Here is a 14,488-nt window from a genome sequence, read left to right on the forward strand (position 1 = left end):
CAAACCACCACACTTAGCCATAGTAGGTGTATGGTGGCATTGTTTTTTGTTTTTCATTTCACTATAGTGAAACCAGCTGTTTCTTGTTGGAGGCATTTTGCTGTTGGGAATTAGGACCTCTTAAATTGGTAGACTGCAAGCCAAACATAGGTGAATTTTAAAGTAAAATGAGGAGAGCAACGTTCAGTCTATGGAACATCCCCTAGGTTAGTGGCCTGATGCTACAAGGGATGAACTACAAATAAAGTTTTTTTTTTTTTTTTTGGTTTTTTGAGACAGGGTGTCTCTGTGTAGCTTTGTGCCTTTCCTGGAACTTGCTTTGGAGACCAGGCTGGCCTCGAACTCACAGAGCACAGAGATCCACCTGCCTCTGCCTCCCGAGTGCTGGGATTAAAGGCGTGTGCCACCACTGCCTGGCCAGATCAAGTCTTGATGATACACCAGAAGACAAGGAAAGGGTTGCATTAAGCCTATTACTTCACATGAGACAAAGTGGGCTTGGCTAGTTGGTTTTTTTTTTTTTTTTTTTTTGGTTTTTCAAGACAGGGTTTCTCTGTGTAGCTTTGTGCCTTTCCTAGAACTCACTTGGTAGCCCAGGCTGGCCCCGAACTCACAGAGATCCGCCTGCCTCTGCCTCCCAAGTGCTGGGATTAAAGGCGTGCGCCACCACCGCCCGGCCCTGGCTTGGCTAGTTTTGAGGGCAGTTAGCATCTCTCTAACTCATGCCTTTGTTGCCACATGCTGAGGAACTCCAAAGGAGCTTGGTGAAATCCAGTTTGAATATTTGCCTTTTTTTTTTTTTTTTTTAAATTTTTTTGGTTGTTGTTCATTAGAAGAAACTGTTGACAAAGCTGAATGTGATTGTGAATGCCTGTAATTCCAGTAGTTGAGGGGCTAAGGATGGTGAGTTTGAGGTCAGCTGGGCTTCATGGTGAGACCCTGTCTGGAAAATAAATAAATAAATAAATAAGTAAATAAATAAATAAACCTTTGCCAAACCAATAATCACTAATATCTTCCTGGTCATAAGCTTTTAAAAGTCTGTTTTCTGTGAAGTATATGGTATAAGAATGCTATATGAATGTGGAATTTTTACTGTTTATTGACAATGTCAGACTATGGATATGACTTGGCAGGTAAAGGTGTTTGCTTTCAAGCCTGACAACCTGAGGTGGATCCCTAGGACCCACATGGTGGAAGGAGAGAAACCCCCCCCAACTCCCACCACCCATTATGAACATTCCCACACCAGACCAGAGTGGTTTGTTCCCTCCCTTCCTCCCTCTCTGTCTCTCTCTCTCTATATATATAGATACCTATATAGATATAGATCTAGATATGGACACAGATATAGATATAGATATAGCTTTGGCTGTCTTGGAACTCATGTAGCCCAGGCTGGCTTCTTGGAACATAGAGATGCTCCTGCCTCTGCCTTCGAGTGCTGGGATTAAAGGTGTGGGCCATCAAGCCCAGTGGTATATTTCTTAAAAATCAGTGAGCCTGTATTGTTGTTCCTGAATGGTAATTTATACAAATGGAGTTTGAGTTTAGTGGTGTGTATTATATGAGTTTGTGTATCCAGTGTTACAATAAAATGCACAGTATTTCCACCACAAAAGTCCCAGGTTTTGGGGACTACACTGTTTATCTTCGCATCTCATAGCCCGTGACAATCCCCAGTTTCCTTTCTGATCTTTTTCACTGTCTCTGTAGTTTGCTCTTTTCAGGGTGTTATACAGTTGGAATCATACGGCATATTTCATTTTCAGACTGGCTTTTTTTACTTGGTCATACGTTTCCTCCATGTCTTTTTATGGCTTAATAGCTTCTTTTGTGTGTGCTAAAATTACATTGTACTAAATTACTCATGAGGGTGAGGCAGGAGGATGGAGAATTTGAGGTCAGCCTGTGCTAAATAGGGAGATTCAGTCTCAACAAAACAAAACAAATTACATTTTGGATGTCTCAGAGTTTATGCATTTGCCTACTGAAAGATACATTAGTTGCTCCTAGGTTGTAGTAATTATAGACAGCATTGTGGTTATCACCTGTATGCAGGTTTTTGTGCAGACTTTAGATTTTATCTTCTGTAGGTAAAAATCTAGGAGCTATCAGGGCAGTGGTGACTCACGCCTTTAATCCCAGCACTTGAGGCAGAGGCAGGTGTATCTCTTAAGTTCGAGGCCAGCCTGGTTTATAGAATAAGTTCTAGGACAGCCAGGGCTATACAGAGAAACCCTGTCTCTAAAAACAAAAACAACAATAACAACAACAACAAAAAAATATCAACAAAATCAACAAAAAATAAAAACCCAGGAGCACAATTCCTGCAGCATGTGCTAAAAGTAACATGTTTAGTTTTGAAAGAAACTTCCAGTGTCTTCAGTAGTGGCTATACCATTTCACATTCCCACCAACGATGGAGTACCTGGAACTCCATCCTGGCTGGTACTTGGTGTTGTCAATATTCTGGACATTGCTCTTCTAATAAGTATGCAGTAACATGTCATTGTTATTTTAATTTGCATTTCCTTGATGGCAAATGGTATGAATAGTTTGATCTCCCCCTGGCCCCCAACTGTCCTGGAACTTGCTATGTAGACCAGGCTGGCCTTGAACTCAGAGATCATGTGCTTCTGCCTTTCAAGTGCTGGGATAAAAGGCATGGGTTACCAGGGCCTTGCTGCCAGTCTTTTTTGATACGTTTATATGGTATCTGTGTATCATCTTTGGTGAGGTATCTGTTAAGGTCTTTGGCTCTTTTTTTTTTTTTTTTTAAGATTAATTTTTAATTTTGTGTTATCTGTGTTTGCACATTGAGTTTAGGTACCTGTGGAGGCTTGTGCATTGGATTTCTTAGAGCTGAAGTGATAGCTGGTTGTGGGCTGCCTGGCATGGGTGCTAGGTACTGAACTTGCGACCTCTGCAAGAGCAGTAAGTGCTCTTACCTACTGAATCATCTCCAGCCCTGATCTATTTTTTTAATAGACCTTTTCATTAAATAGATGGATTTAAAATTTGTTACTATTGCCGGGCGGTGGTGGCGCACGCCTTTAATCCCAGTACTCGGGAGGCAGAGCCAGGTGGATCTCTGTGAGTTCGAGGCCAGCCTGGGCTACCAAGTGAGTTCCAGGAGAGGCACAAAGCTACACAGAGAAACCCTGTCTCGAAAAACAAAAACAAAACAAACAAAAAAATTTGTTACTATTGTATTAAATGTGTATGGTGTTTGCTTGCATGTATGTCTGGATACCATTTGTGAGCCAAGTGCCTGAGGAGGCCAGAAGGCAGCTTTAGGATCCCCTAGAAATGGAGTTAAATAAATAGTTTAGCCACCATGTGGGTGCTGGGAGTTAGTTGAACCTGGGTTCTCTGAAAGAACAGCTGGTGCAGTGCTGTTAACTTCTGAGCCATTTCTCCAGCCCATAATGATTTTTAAATGATCAACTTTGTACTGTTCTCGGACTTGATACATTATGATTTGAAAATATTGTTGGAAGGTAAGCATGATGGTTGGTGCGTGCCTGAATCCCAGAAGTTGGAAGGGGAGTCAGGAAGATTGAGAGTTTGGGGTCAGTAGGCATAGGCAGTTCACGGCTGTTTTGGGCTCCATGAGATGATGGAGGGTAAGGGGGTCCAGTTTGTTACAGTTGGATTAGCAATTTTTGTGTCTATATTCTTGAATGATACTGGTTAGCATCAGTTTTTCCTCTTTCAGCATTTTTTGATGTTGCTATAAGTATAATGTTAACTTCATAGAATGAGTTAGATTTTTTTCACATTCATCTTTCACGGAGGTTTTTGTAGACATAAGGTTTCTCCCTTAATTTTGAGTAAAATTCACCAGCCAAACCATTTCGGCTAGGAGTTCTTTTTGTGGATAGCTTTTAATATATATATATTTTTTTGGTGTATGTCATGCATGTGTGCTTGCATATATGTGTGGAGGCCGGAGGTCCCACTTCTTTGTTTGTTTGAGACTGAGTTTCTCTGGACTGGAGCACATTGATCAATAGGCTGGCTGCCCTGCTAGCCCTAGGGATCCTGCTGTCTCCAGCCTTGGGTTGTAAGTGTGGACCATCATGTTAGGTTTTCTACCCGGGTTCTGGGAATGTAACTCAGGTCACATTGTTTGCTTGTGGGGCAAGCACTTCACCAGCTGAACAATCTTGACAGCCCGTGGCTAGTTTTTAAATAATCAGTCATTTTGTTGCATAAACTTAAGAGTATTCAGTTATCTATCTCTTTTTGAGCAAGTTCTGGTAATTTTTATCTTTTAAAACTTTTGTTCTGTCTTACTTATCAATTTTATTGTCATAAAGTTTATAATCCTTTGATTTTTTTTCACAGTGTTTTAGAACCTGTAAGTATATTTATTCCTAAGATCTTTTTTTTTTTTTTTTGACCCTGGTAATTTGTGTCTCTCTTCTGCTCTTGAATAGTGTGATCATAAGATACCAGTTTCCTGATCTAGAAGAACCAGATCTGGTTTTACTGATTTCTTCTAACATTTTCCTGTTTTCTATTACTAATTTTTGCTCTGCTTTTTGTCAAATACCTCTGTTAATTTTGTATTCTGTTAGTTTCTCAGGGTGTCATTTAGTAGAGATTTAAAAATGTTTCTTTGTAATAATATTAAATAGTGTAAATGTTGAGAACTATTTTTACTTAGTGTACCATTGAGTTCAGTTCAGGCTTTCTGTCTGATTTCTTCCTTGACTGTGTTTCTTCTTTGACTGTGTTATATGGAAGTGTATTGTTTTAATAGCAACAATTTTACTTTTTTTTTTCCAGACAGGGTTTCTCTGTGTAGTTTTGATGCCTGTATCTCACTCTATAGACCAGGCTGGCCTTGAACTCACAGAGAACCACCTGGCTCTGCCTCCTGAGTGCTGGGACAAAAGGCGTGCGCCCCCACAGCCTAGCTATGTTTTTTTTTTTTTTTTTTTTTTTTTGAGTAGAAATTATGATCTTTAGAGTAATTTTTTTTAAAATTTATTTTATGTACATTGGTGTTTTGCCTCTATGTGAGGGTGCCAGATCCCCTGGAACTGGAGTTACAGACAGTTGTGAGCTGCCTTATGGGTGCTGGGTATTGAATCTAGGTCCTTCAGAAGAGCAGTCAGTGCTCTTAACCACTGAGCCATCTCTAGCCCCTGTGGAGTAGTTCTTTGTGTGTGTTTGTGAACGTGTGTGTTACAGCCAGAGGTTGACTCAAATGTCTTCATAGTCTTTACCTTTTGTGACAAATAATCTGTCTGTGAATCCCAGGGATCCTAATGAATCTACCTTCTCAGTGCTACAGGTATATGCCATTGTGTATGGGTTTTTTATATGGGTTCTGTGGGACCAAACTCAGGTTCACATGCTTGCATGGAACACCAACTGAGTTGTCTTTCCAGTCCAGTATTTTCTTTAAAAAATTTTTTTGAATTAAAATTTTATTTGTATGTGTGTTTTGCTTGTATGTGTTTGTGCCTGCAGAAGCCAGAAGGTGGTGTCTGATTCCCTGGAACTGGGGTTGCAGATGGTTGTGAGCCACCATATAGGTGCTGAGAATCAAACCCAGGTCCTCTGCAAGAGCAGCTCTTACCTGCTGAGCTGTCCCTCTAGCCTATATTTCCTCTCTCTCTCTCTCTTTAAATTTTACCCCCCCCCCAAGGTTTCTCTGTGTAGCTCTGGCTGTCCTAGAACTGGCTCTGTAGGCCAGGATGGCCTGGAACTCATAGAGATAAGCCTGCCTCAGCCTCCTGAGTGCTGGGATTAAAGGTATTTGCTACCACCACCTGGCTTGTATTTCCTCTTAAAAAAAAATAGAGGACAGAAAGGTCTAGGGCTTTGGGAACAATAGTTGATTGCTTGTGTGCTGCTGAAATGCTACTTTTCAGTTTTCTGAAAGTCTGATGTCTACTTTTTAAATATTTTACTTTGAAAATAACTATATGAGTAGGTGAGTGATTTAAATTGTACTCTGTAACCCCTTTTTGTTTTCTATCACCAAGCTGTATCTTAACCCTGTAATCACTCTTCTTAAGTTACAATATGCCTAAAATTTCCTATTTTAAGGTGTGTGTGTTCCTGGGAATTAAATTGTGGGCCCCGTGCATGCTAGCAGGCACTATTCCACTGAGCTACATCTCTAACCCCATTTTAACCATTTTTATGTGTATCTGTCAGTGGCATCTAGTAAATTTGCATTGCTGTACATTCATTACTATTATCTTGTTCCTCATCACAAACTGAAATTCTATACCCATTCAACAGTAATAATTCTTTATGGTCTCGCTGTCCCTCGATAACTGCCATTCTCCATTCTGTCTCTATGCATTTGACTACTTAGGTACCTCATGTAAGTGGAATCATGCATGACATCTTCAAACTACATCTTCATTGTACTGTGTCAAACGTTTTTTGTTAAAGACTGAATACTCAGGGCTGGAGAGATTGCTCAAAGGTTAAGAGGCCTGGCTGCTCTTCCAGAGGTCCGGAGTTCAATTCCCAGCAATCATGTGGTGGTTCACAACCATCTGTAATGAGATCTGGTGCCCTCTTCTGATGTGCAGGCATACATGCAGTCACAACACTGTATACATAATAAAGTAAATCTTAAAAAGACTGCCTGGCGGTGGTGGCACTGTGGGGCGTTTACCCACCACCCCCACAGCTTCCTAGAGTTTTCTTGAGTGCGATCAGCAGGAAATATTAGATAGAAGGATTTATAGCGGAGAAGCTTGTGGAGATAAACAGATAGAAAATAAAGGATAGCCTCGAGAGGGCCTGGAACCTATTCCAACGGGCCCCGACTGTCTCTGGTTTTTACAGAGACGCCAAGGGGTGGAGCAAAAGACCTCTTCCCCCAGCACAGCCAAGTGCAGACCATCTCAGACACCTGCACTCAGGCCCGTGGTCTTGATCATCCTCTATTCAGACCTGCTGAGTAAAGCCACGAGGAACCCCAGAACGGGCTCCCACATGGCACACGCCTTTAATCCCAGCACTCGGGAGGCAGAGTCAGTCAGATCTCTGTGAGTTTGAGGGCAGCCTGGTCTACAGAGTGAGATCCAGGACAGGCACCAAAACTACACAGAGAAACCCTGTCTGGGGGGGGGGGTACCTGAGTACTCATTGTGAGTATATACTACATCTTATCTTTTCCAGTGGTTGTGGGTATTTGGTTTCTGTGCACTTCGGCTACTATAAATCATGCTGCTGTGAGCATGTGTATGCAAATACCTGAGTCTCTGTTTCAGTTCTTTTGGACTTGTATCCAGAGTGGGATTGTTGGGTAATGGTAATTGTAATTTTATTTTTAGAGGAGCTATCACAATGCTTTCCCTACTGTTTACAATTCTCCCAACAGTGTATAACACTACTGATCATCCTGCTTCACCACCCAACTGTTTATATATTTTCTTTAAGATTTATTTATTTATTATGTATACAGTGTTTTGCCTGTATACATAATTCAGAAGAGGGCACCAGATCTCATTACAGATGGTTGTGAGCCACCATGTGGTTGCTGGGAATTGAACTCAGGACCTCTGGAAGAGCAGCCAGTGCTCTCAACCCCTGAGCCATCTCTCCAGCCCCTGTTTATATATTTTCAAGAAGTGTTGTTACATTGTGTGGTTGTGTGGGGGCATATACTATGGAGCACATGTAGAGGCCTGTAGCAGGAATCTTAAAAGTTCTTATTAATAAAATCAAACCTGAGGAGAGTTATTGGGGTCCATGCTGGTAGATCAGAGAGACAGAACAAGCCACAGCTATCTCACCTCGCCGGATCCTCAGGTGGTCTTGTCTCCTCAGACTGGAGGCCTCTGAGTCCTCATCCGGAATGGGTCTCAGCTGAATTACTGCTCAAAAGCCTGAATGCTTAACCAGCCAAAATCTTCTTGTTTCTGGTCCTCACGCCTTATATATCTTTCTGCTTTCTACCACCACTCCCTGGGATTAAAGGCTGGCTTTCTGGGATTAAAGGCGTGTGTCACCATGCTTGGCTATTTCCAATGTGGCCTTGAACTCACAGAGATCCAGAGGGATTTCTATCTCTGGAATGCTAGGATTAAAGGTGTGAGTGCCACCATTTTCTAGCTTTTGTATCTAGTGGCTGTCTGTTCTCTGACCCCAGATAAATTTATTAGGGTACACAATATTTTGGGGAACACAATACCACCACAGAGGCCAGAAGTGGGATCTAGAACAGCAGTTCTCAGCCTGTGGTTCGTAACCCCTTTGAGGGTCACTTATCATGTATCCTGCTTACTAGATATTTACATTATGATTCATAACAGTAGAAAGATAGTTATGAAGTAGCAACGAAATAATTTTATGGTTGGTGGTCACCACAACATAAAGAACTGTGTTAAAGGGGTCTCAGCATTAGGAAGGTTGAGAACCTCTACCCTAGGTACTTTCCCAATCCTGCTCTCTCCTGACTTCAAGCTCTGGTAACTGCTGTCTCAATTTCATATAAGTGAGATCACACAGGATTTGTCTTTTTTTATTTCTGACTTATTTAACATATGTCCTGTGGGTTCTATTCATGTTGTCACAAGTGATAGAATTCCATCTTTTTTTATGGGCAGCTACTTTATTGTGTATACTCAGCATTTTTGTCATTCATCTGTTGGTGGAAACAGGTTGATTCCATTTCTTGGCTGTTGTAAATAGAGCTGTAATAAAAATGGAGTTGCAGCTGCTTCTTCAGCATGCTGATTTAAAGAAATTTTTAATTTTAGTAAAGTCCATTTTTTTCTCCCTCATGGATTATGAATTTGTTATATGTTAAAATTCATTGCCAAATCCAAGCTTGTAGTTCTGGTTTCTGTTTTGTATTGAAGCACAACCCCGCTTCCTCCATGTGTACACTAAACCTTGCACATGCTGGGTATTGCTGATTATAACTCCAGCCCGTGAACTACAGTACTTTCTACATTCTAGTAGCCATTCCCGGGAAAAGTCATTGAGATGGCCCCATTTCTGTCATTCCTGGCACGTGGTCTGCAGATACCCTGTGCAAATTTTCTTTCTAAAAATTTTAATTACATTTTATTTTTCCTTTTTTTGAGACATAGTCTCACTATACTCTGGATGACCTGGAAATTTACTGTGTAGACGAGGCTGGCCTTTGAATTCAGATCCTCCTGCTTCTGTCTTTTGAGTGCTGGGATTAAATGCCTGGTTTACAAATTTCCTTTTTATTAGAATATGCTCACTTCCCCACATGCTTCTTTTGCTATTTCCTCATTTTTGTTTCAGACTGAATGAAGTCTTGAGTTGGCACTTCCCTCACTGGTTCTCCTTGGTTGCCTCCTCTGCTACCCTACAGCTATCAGCTTTTTCCTGTGTTCTGTTTTCGCTATTTCTTTACAGATATTTGCCTTTCCTTCTTCTTCACATAGCCTGTTTCAGTTCAGAGAAGTATTTTATATTGTGTATCTGTTCATTCTTAGAAAACAGGGATTATTCATTAAGAAAACTTGAGGTGCTTACCACTGCCTAATGATTATAAATGTATAACTTTGAAAGCTAGTTGGTGGATTTTTATTGTTGTGCTCATTAAATTTGATTTTATTTATTAGGTGCCTGTTTAGGGATTTTTATTCTTTTTTTTCCCCTTTCGTGGTGCTAAGGTACATACTAGGCAAGCAAGCATGCTACCAACTAAGCTACATCTCCAGTTGTTGTTTTTAAAGAAATAATTGATTTTACTCTTTGACAATTTTGTATATGCATGTATTTCTGGTCATACTTATCCTCCACTTTTTTATCCCCATACCACCTCCACTAACTCCCCATCTCCAGTTATTTTATTCTTTTTTGTTTTGGGGCCCCATAAATGTTAGAGAGTGCTCTACCACTGAGCTATGGCATCATTTTTTTATTATTAATTTTAAGCAATATTAAAAAAAAATCTAGGTGAACATAGTGCCAAGAATTAGTGAGTTAGCTGTAATATTTTTATATTGCTTAATATGTACAAGCTTGAGGCATATTATCATTTTATGTTCTAAGTACTAGAGTATTGGAATTACTGCATGTGATGTGCATACCTAGATTAGTCTTAAATTATAAACCTTTAACTATGGATGTATTTACTTAAGTTTTTGTTTCTCTTTAAGATTTTATTTTCTTGTTTATTTTGTTTTGGATATATCTAGTAAAATGTAGTTGGTTAGAGCAGATGTCCTGGGGGAGGAAGATAACATTTGCTGAGCTGTATAATTTGTGGTAGGCTTCTTAGTAATTTACATGAGAAAGACAATTAAAAAACATAACAGATGGGAAAAAGAGGTTATCAGATGATAAAGTACTGTGATAGAAAATTCCGAGTCTGAGTTGAGGATAGAGCAGTAGTAGATGTTTTAGGGCTCCTCAAATGGCTCAATTGGGAAAACTTGAGTTTGGTCCACAGAACTCACATAAAAAGCCAGCCAGGCATAATGGCACATGATTGTAATCCCAGTCCTGGGGAGATGGAGACCTGGTATATCCTTGGGACTTGCTGGTCAGCCAGCCTGGACTAAGTTGTGCATTCCAGACCAATGAGAGTTCCTGTCTCCAAAAACCAAAAAACCAGAAAGAACCCCAGCAAAACAAAGCCTGGTATGTTGGCTCACATATTTAATCCTAGGCAGAGGGAAGAGGATCTCTGTGAGTTCGAAGCCAGCCTGATATATATATAGCGAGTTTCAAGACAGTCAGAGCTACTTAGTAAGACTCTGTCTTAAAACAAAACAAACAAAAATAAAAATAAAAAATAGCAAGGTGGATGGCACCTGAGAATACCTGAGGTTGGTATGGCAAGGTGGATCTCTCTCTCTCTCTCTCTCTCTCTCTCTCTCTCTCACACACACACACACACACACACACACACACACACACACACAGAGCTCACCCCCCCCATATACATACAGAAGATGTAAGTAGGTGCTTATGTGTGTGTGTGGACATTTAAAAAATTGCTGAGAAAAGCAGGGGGTGTTCAGAGCAGTAGATATGCAAAAACTGAATGTTCTGGCGATTGGGTGCTTAGCAATTTGTGTTTGGGATGAACACAGACAGAGGCATGTGGTAATAAGTACTGAATAGATTTTATTTCAGGAGTGTTCTGGTGAGAGAGTTCTCTAGTTAAATAAGCAAAAGCCTATCTAAAGTTATCAGAATAAACAGCTTTTGACCTAATCTAAGGAGAAGAGGAAGAAATAAATCCAAATCAAAGTAAGCTTTCATTTTAATATAGCTTGTTCTTACACAAAATAGAATAAATGATTCACACAGTTGTATATAATTCTCACATAAATCTGTTTTTAGAGCTATTCCATGAATACCTCAATCTTTCAATAGTTTATAATAAGACTTTTCTTTCATTTTATCTAATTTTCTTGAAATTGTTTGTAGTGTATAATCTGCTATGTAGCTTTTTAGATGTTTATGATTTTAATAATTATCTTAGGGCTTTCCAGTTTCATTCCATATTCCTTACCTCTGTTTAGACTAATAATCTATGTGTAGCTTCTATTCTCAATTTCCATTTTGTTGTCTTGCTCGTTTCATTCACTTCATCCTCCTTGATAGGAGACTACCTTTCTATATATATTATATCATTTAACTGCCACATTTGCCTTGCCTTTTCACATCTTACCGCCTTTATCTAAAGCGGTAGATTGAATGTTTCATGTTGAACTAGTGAAATGGACTCCCTTGTATAACCCTTCTCTTTCTGTTTGTGCACACTGGTCTTTGTAGTTACTGGGTGGGTGCAGTCATAAAGCCTGGCAGTAGAGGGAACATGGGTTGGCCAGAAATCCACTACTGTTCTGCAGTGCTACAGCCTTGATATACTAGCATGAAGCAATCACTGTCTGAGAAGTCTTGATGTTTCTAAGCTACAGGAGCCTTGGGAAAAGTAGCTGCATTTTCCTACTTATCTCTGTGTCTTCAAAGGTACTTTTTATTTTCTGTTTCCCTGGGGGCAGGGGGAACCTAAGTCACCCCAGAATAAAGTACAGTATGTTTCATTTAACAGTAGAATTGTGAGAATCTGTCATTGGCTGATTCCTTCATTGTTGGACCATTAGTGTGTTTACACAGACCTGGACAGTCACTTACTTCATGTGCCTTATTGATGAAGTCAGTGAGTGATGTAGTAAACACATGATGTGTGATGGTGCTGCCAGCATTACATGGCCAGACTGTTGTAGGAACTTTTTTAAAAACAAGTATATGTATTAGATCATAGTTTCTAAAATATCAAAAAAATACAGTATAGAAATACAACCATAACAGTCATTTATTATCATCAAGTGCTGTGTTCTGCATTTAATTGTTTATACTATGCCTTTTATACTCGTGCACCTTGGTAGTTGTGTGTACATCAGTATTACTACAAACATGACTAATGTGTTATACTAGGATGTTAGGATGCCATGACAACAATTTTCAGCTCTATTGACAACTTAGGGTCCACTGTTGTATTTATTGTCTGTCTCTTTTTTGTACTGCACATGTATATGATTCAGTATGAACTTTCTGGGCTTTATTTTGTTTTTTCCAGACAGGGTTTCTCTATGTAGTCCTGGCTGTTCTGAACTCACTCTGTAGACCAGGCTGGCCTCGCACTCCAGAGATATCCCAAGTACTGGGATTAAAGGCGTGCACACCATCCAGCTGTTTTTTGTTTTTTGTTTTTTAAATGATGTGTGTGTGTGTGTGTGTGTGTGTGTGTATTATATCTCTTTGTATGTGTGTCGGGGGTGGTATGATGGAAACCAGAAGAGTTCATTGGATCCCCTGGACTTGGAGTTCCGTATAGCTGTGAGTGTGGGTGCTAGGATCTGAACTCAGGTCCTCTGGAAGAGCAGCAGGTGCTCTTAATTGCTGAGCCATCTCCGCTGCCCTCAGGATGGACTTTTGAAAAGTTGTGAAAAATGTATGTGGGATGTCCAGTCATGTATGAAAGCAGAGACGAACATTTCAAAGGCTGGAAGCTCTCTTCTACTGTGATGAGCAGATGTGACAGGATAGGGTGGTATAGACAGGAAGTAGATTTTGGATATGGTAAATTTTAGGTACTTCTAACCAAACAGTTTTGCTTATAGAAATGTCTGATCTTGAGGAGTCTCTTCCCTTTTTTAGTTTTCATGACACTGACTCTTTGAAGAGTTTAGTTCTGTTGTCTAATGGAATACCTTGCCTTCTGGATTTTTGTGTAACCATTGCATGAGGTGAAACAGTACAGGAGACAGTCTGTACTTTAGGTATGTCTTATTTAGGTATTCACTGTTGATTGATAGATTTGATCATTTGGTTTAAAACTCTTGATTGAAAAGAAGCATTATGATGTCTGTTTCCCTTTTTGTAAAAAGTCATCTGTGGTGAACAATGTGTTAACTTTAAACACATTATCTATGCCCACTGAATACCATGAACTTGGAGAAACAATTATCTTAGCAGTTTTACCAAATTTGTTTATCATAAATCAAAAATTTAAAAAAAATCGCTGTTTGTCAGAATAAAGTAAGGGATGCTGAAATAGTAATGGCAACAAGCGCAGGTAGTGGCCACACTGATCTCAGTGGCCCCAGTGGTTTTGTTGGAGCATGGCACTGAGAAATCATACAGTATTCCCTTATGTTCCTTATCACTATCATAAAATTATGCTTCAGAATTATACACATTATGTTCCTTTAAGGAATCTTGGTTAGAGATAATAAACAATTTTATTTATTTTTATAGGTTTAAATGAAACACCAGATGTTTACAGCCTTCTAAGGTAAGTTTACTTTTTTTTAAACAGTGTTACTGTATTTATTAACTCAAGTAGCTTGTCTAGAAATAAATTGCATGTGCTGAAATTGTGTTGGTAATCCATTTACTTACCACCTCAGCTTATTGGCTTTATCTTAGAGATGATAGTCCTTAGGAGAATGATTGTTTCTACACACAGTGTACAGTAACACCTGCATCTGTGTTCAAGCTGTGACCCATCACTTGGGAACAGGCATGGAATTTCCCACTTGGTTCATGTTAGTGTGCAAAAAGTTTCAAATTTTTTAAATTTTGGGTCAGTGATACTGTACTGTAAATGGGTGGTTTTTAAACAGTGATGTTAATCTCTGCAGTGGGGAGGCTGAAGCAGGCAGATGAGGCCCACCTGGGCTACATGATGAGAACCTTTATCCAAACGTATCCAAGTGTTGGTGTTGGCAGTGTGCTTGTCCTCTGTGGACTTTAGAGAAGATCCTGCCTTGCTTCATCATAGCGTCTTGTGTTTGCTGGGAATCCTTGATGCTCTGCCACTTTCTGCCTTTGTCTTCTTTTTGACCCTTCTGTTTTGTTTCCTTCTCTCCTTTCTTTGCTTTCTCCTTTCCTTCCTCTTTTCTCTCCTCCTCCTCCTCCTCCTCCTCCTCCTCCTCCTCCTCCTCCTCCTCCTCCTCCTCCTCCTCCTCCTCCTCTTCTTCTTCTTCTTCTTCTTCTCTCT

At 39.9% G+C, this 14,488-nt stretch overlaps 1 protein-coding gene across 5 annotated transcripts in view; it reads left to right on the forward strand.

The window, feature by feature from the left end:
* The window catches only part of Arhgap12 (Rho GTPase activating protein 12), a 109,575-nt gene that overhangs the window by 8,597 nt on the left and 86,490 nt on the right, over positions 1-14,488 (forward strand). For all 5 annotated transcript variants that reach the window (XM_037206389.1, XM_028872963.2, XM_028872978.2 and 2 more), the window contains exon 2: positions 13,744-13,780. The gene's annotated coding sequence lies outside the window, so the exon portion shown is untranslated. The remainder of the gene's footprint in view (positions 1-13,743; positions 13,781-14,488) is intronic.

This window comes from Peromyscus leucopus, chromosome 5, assembly GCF_004664715.2.
Source record: "Peromyscus leucopus breed LL Stock chromosome 5, UCI_PerLeu_2.1, whole genome shotgun sequence".
Classification (NCBI taxonomy): Eukaryota; Metazoa; Chordata; class Mammalia; order Rodentia; family Cricetidae; genus Peromyscus; species Peromyscus leucopus.